Here is a 5,609-nt window from a genome sequence, read left to right on the forward strand (position 1 = left end):
TGCCCCCAAGATTTTGAAGGAAATTTTGTCAAATGTCTCCTTAAAATTCACTTTCATCAACTAGGGCATCCCCTGTCAAAAAGACAATGACAACATTTGGGGAAGCTGGGTAAAGGGTATATGAGAACTCTTTTTACTACATTTGCAACTTTTTTATGTCTGAAGTTATTTTGAAATCAGTTTCTTAAAAGACTATAATTTACCTTGAGATGGCATTCTTAGTAATGCTGGCTTCTAGGGATCAATGCTGCTTTTCTGAAATTTTTTTGAAATGTCTTTAAAAATAAATTCTAGAATTTGACAGAATTTTTTACATGATTTGCTGTATCCACCAAATAATAGTTGTAAAAGTTATGTGGTTTTTATCTTCCTAGCAAGTTGTCCTTGTTTCAAGTCTAAAAAAACAAAGACACCTTTCTGTAATTGCTAACTCTTTGTAAACATCCTGCCCCCTTTATCTTGAGAAAAAAATTATAATTGCAAATAAATGAAAAGATTGCTCCTCTGCATTGGCATATTTGAGTGCATAGTTTTATTGCCTTATTTAGTGGAAGAATAGTATCGAATATATAAAAATGTGTTCAACAGAAAACTTTCAAGAACTTGTGTAAAGAATAATGTTTTCTTATTACAGGTTGCAAAATGTGTATTAGGGGAAAATACTATATAATTACCGCATAATTGTGAAGTATTTCCTGCTGAATATCTGATATTAAGGGATAATTGTTAATTGTTTTTAATTACAGTAATGGCATTATGGTTATGTTTTCAATAAAGAGCCCCTATCATTTAAAGATGAATATTAAAATATTTACAATGAAATGATATGCTACTTCAGATTTGCTTCGATATAATTTGAGGGGATAATGGGTAGAGTATAGATGAAACACAATTGGCTGTGTGTTGATGATAACTATTAGATCTGGGTAATGGGTACATGGAGGTTCATTATACTACTGTCTATACTTTTGTGTGTCTCTGAAAATTCTACAATAAAAATGACTTTTTTCAAATATGGAAGAACTAAGACAATAAAGGAAGCAATATTGACATAGTATTTTGAGACAAACTGATAGAAAGATTTCTTAAATAATAACATTATTTAACCTAATATCAATGAAAAGGAAGATCACTATGGTTATTTAGTTAAGGTTTTTAAAACTCAAAATAGTTTAAGTGTATCCCTATATTCACTTTGCTATGTAATAATTAAAGGGGAAAAAGAAAGGGTCAGCTATTTTTAAATTTAACTTGGAAAATTTATACAGGGCTTACTATGTTTCAGATTCTTTACCATTATCGACTCAATCATCCTAACACCCTACAAGGGAAGTAATGTTATTGTCACCATTTACAGATGGGGGAACCAAGCACTAAAGAGATTAAGTAATTTTTCTGAGTTCACATGGCTGGTAAATGATAGAGGTGAGCTTTGAATCCAGAAAACATGACTACAGAGCCTCCTAGCCTTTATGCTCTGCTATCTCTCTGGGTTAAATTATTTTCCCCTTCATGTAAGAAGTAACACACTTGGAGTAATCAGGCCTATAGAAATGATAGTATGAGTGCAGAAAAATAAATACACTATGTTTTTTATTGTAGCATTTTTGCATTTATTGCATATAGGAAACAGTCTACATGTCCCATTAATAGCAGACTGGACAAATATGGGATATTCATCTAATCTGTGCAGATGTTAAAAAGAAGACTAACTTAGAAAAATTACAAATATTTTAAACTAAAATAGGAAGTTGCAGAATCATAAACACATTAAGATCCCATTTGAAAATCTCTGTATATAATTTGTATAAACATAAAGGGGAAGTTTAAAAGGATATACAGCAAACTATTAAGTGATCTCCTTCGAAAGGAGAAGAAAAGGAATGAGGGGAAGGACTGATTTTTTTTTTTATATTCCTCTTTAATATTTGTTTTATAATCACTTTAACAAAGTTTTTTTAAATTAAAAGGCAATGGTAGAGACAGTGGAAAATTGGAAAATTCAGATACAGTAAAAAAAAATTAAAATCACCTATCACCATGAGATTATTATTATTAAAAATTTGGGGAGGGCGGGGCAAGATGGCAGACTGGTGAGCTGTAAGTTTTAGTTACTCCTCCAGGAAAGTAGGTAAAAAGCCAGGAACTGTGTGGACTGGACACCACAGAGCAATCTGACTTTGGGCATACTTCATACAACACTCATGAAAACGTGGAACTGCTGAGATCAGCGAAATCTGTAAGTTTTTGCGGCCAGGGGACCCGCGCCCCTCCCTGCCAGGCTCAGTCCCGGGGGAGAAGGGGCTGTCAGCTCCAGGAAGGAGAAGGGAGAACTGCAGTGGCTGCTCTAATCGGAAACTCATTCTACTGATTCAAACTCCAACCATAGATAGACTGAGACCAGACACCAGAGACTCTGAGAGCAGCCAGCCCAGCAGAGAGGAGACAGGCATAGAAAAAAAACAACACGAAAAACTCCAAAATAAAAGCGGAAGATTTTTGGAGTTCTGGTGAACATAGAAGGGGGAAGGGCAGAGCTCAAGCCCGAGCTCAGGCCCTGAGGCGCATATGCAAATCCCGAAGAAAAGCTGATCTCTCTGCCCTGTGGACCTTTCCTTAATGACCCTGGTTGCTTTGTCTATTAGCATTTCAGTAACCCATTAGATCTCTGAGGAGGGCCGTTTTTTTTTTTTAAATCCTTTTTTCTTTTTCTAAAACAATTACTCTAAGAAGCCCAATACAGAAAGCTTCAAAGAATTGCAATTTGGGCACATCAAGTCAAGAGCAGAACTAAGAGAGCTCTGAGACAAAAGGCAATAATCCAGTGGCTGAGAAAATTCACTAAACACCATAACTTCCCAAGAAAAGGGGGGTGTCTGCTCACAGCCACCATCCTGGTGGACAGGAAACGCTCCTGCCCATCGCCAGCCCCATAGCCCAGAGCTGCCCCAGACAACCCAGTGTGACGGAAGTGCTTCAAATAACAGGCACACACCACAAAACTGGACGTGGACATTAGCCTTCCCTGCAACCTCAGCTGAATGTCCCAGAGCTGGGAAGGTGGAGCAGTGTGAATTAACAAAGCCCCATTCAGCCATCATTTGAGCAGACTGGGAGCCTCCCTACACAGCCCAGCAGCCCAGAACTGCCCTGGGGGGACGGCACTCACCTGTGACATAGCACAGTCATCCCTCAACAGAGGACCTGGGGTGCACAGCCTGGAAGAGGGGCCCACTTGCAAGTCTCAGGAGCCATACGCCAATACCAAAGACTTGTGGGTCAGTGGCAGAGACAAACTGTGGCAGGACTGAACTGAAGGATTAGACTATTGCAGCAGCTTTAAAACTCTAGGATCATCAGGGAGATTTGATTGTTAGGGCCACCCCCCTCCCCGACTGCCCAGAAACACGCCCCACATACAGGGCAGGCAACACCAACTACACACACAAGCTTGGTACACCAATTGGGCCCCACAAGACTCACTCCCCCACTCACCAAAAAGGCTAAGCAGGGGAGAACTGGCTTGTGGAGAACAGGTGGCTCGTGGACGCCACCTGCTGGTTAGTTAGAGAAACTGTACTCCACGAAGCTGTAGATCTGATAAATTAGAGATAAGGACTTCAATTGGTCTACAAACCCTAAAAGAACCCTATCAAGTTCAGCAAATGCCACGAGGCCAAAAACAACAGAAAATTATAAAGCATATGAAAAAACCAGACGATATGGATAACCCAAGCCCAAGCACCCAAATCAAAAGACCAGAAGAGACACAGCACCTAGAGCAGCTACTCAAAGAACTAAAGATGAACAATGAGACCATAGTACGGGATATGAAGGAAATCAAGAAGACCCTAGAAGAGCATAAAGAAGACATTGCAAGACTCAGTAAAAAAATGGATGATCTTATGGAAATTAAAGAAACTGTTGACCAAATTAAAAAGATTCTGGACACTCATAGTACAAGACTAGAGGAAGTTGAACAACGAATCAGTGACCTGGAAGATGACAGAATGGAAAATGAAAACATAAAAGAAAGAATGGGGAAAAAAATTGAAAAAATCGAAATGGACCTCAGGGATATGATAGATAATATGAAACGTCCAAATGTAAGACTCATTGGTGTCCCAGAAGGGGAAGAAAAGGGTAAAGGTCTAGGAAGAGTATTCAAAGAAATTGTTGGGGAAAACTTCCCAAATCTTCTAAACAACATAAATACACAAATCATAAATGCTCAGCGAACTCCAAATAGAATAAATCCAAAAAAACCCACTCCGAGACATATACTGATCACACTGTCAAACATAGAAGAGAAGGAGCAAGTTCTGAAAGCAGCAAGAGAAAAGCAATTCACCACATACAAAGGAAACAGCATAAGACTAAGTAGTGACTACTCAGCAGCCACCATGGAGGCAAGAAGGCAGTGGCACGATATATTTAAAATTCTGAGTGAGAGGAATTTCCAACCAAGAATACTTTATCCAGCAAAGCTCTCCTTCAAATTTGAGGGAGAGCTTAAATTTTTCACAGACAAAGAAATGCTGAGAGAATTTGCTAACAAGAGACCTGCCCTACTGGAGATACTCAAGGGAGCCCTACAGACAGAGAAACAAAGACAGGACAGAGAGACTAGGAGAAAGGTTCAGTACTAAAGAGATTCGGTATGGGTACAATAAAGGATATTAATAGAGAGAGGGAAAAATATGGCAAACATAAACCAAAGGATAAGATGGCCGATTCAAGAAATGCCTTCACGGTTTTAACGTTGAATGTAAATGGATTAAACTCCCCAATTAAAAGATACAGATTCGCAGAATGGATCAAAAAAAATGAACCATCAATATGTTGCATACAAGAGACTCATCTTAGACACAGGGACACAAAGAAACTGAAAGTGAAAGGATGGAAAAAAATATTTCATGCAAGCTACAGCCAAAAGAAAGCAGGAGTAGCAATATTAATCTCAGATAAAATAGACTTCAAATGCAGGGATGTTTTGAGAGACAAAGAAGGCCACTACATACTAATAAAAGGGGCAATTCAGCAAGAAGAAATAACAATCGTAAATGTCTATGCACCCAATCAAGGTGCCACAAAATACATGAGAGAAACACTGGCAAAACTAAAGGAAGCAATTGATGTTTCCACAATAATTGTGGGAGACTTCAACACATCACTCTCTCCTATAGATAGATCAACCAGACAGAAGACCAATAAGGAAATTGAAAACCTAAACAATCTGATAAATGAATTAGATTTAACAGACATCTACAGGACATTACATCCCAAATCACCAGGATACACCTACTTTTCTAGTGCTCACGGAACTTTCTCCAGAATAGATCATATGCTGGGACATAAAACAAGCCTCAATAAATTTAAAAAGTTTGAAATTATTCAAAGCACATTCTCTGACCACAATGGAATACAATTAGAAGTCAATAACCATCAGAGACTTAGAAAATTCACAAATACCTGGAGGTTAAACAACACACTCCTAAACAATCAGTGGGTTAAAGAAGAAATAGCGAGAGAAATTGCTAAATATATAGAGACGAATGAAAATGAGAACACAACATACCAAAACCTATGGGATGCAGCAAAAGCAGTGC

The sequence above is a fragment of the Choloepus didactylus genome, chromosome 4 (genome assembly GCF_015220235.1).
Source record: "Choloepus didactylus isolate mChoDid1 chromosome 4, mChoDid1.pri, whole genome shotgun sequence".
NCBI lineage: Eukaryota > Metazoa > Chordata > Mammalia > Pilosa > Megalonychidae > Choloepus > Choloepus didactylus.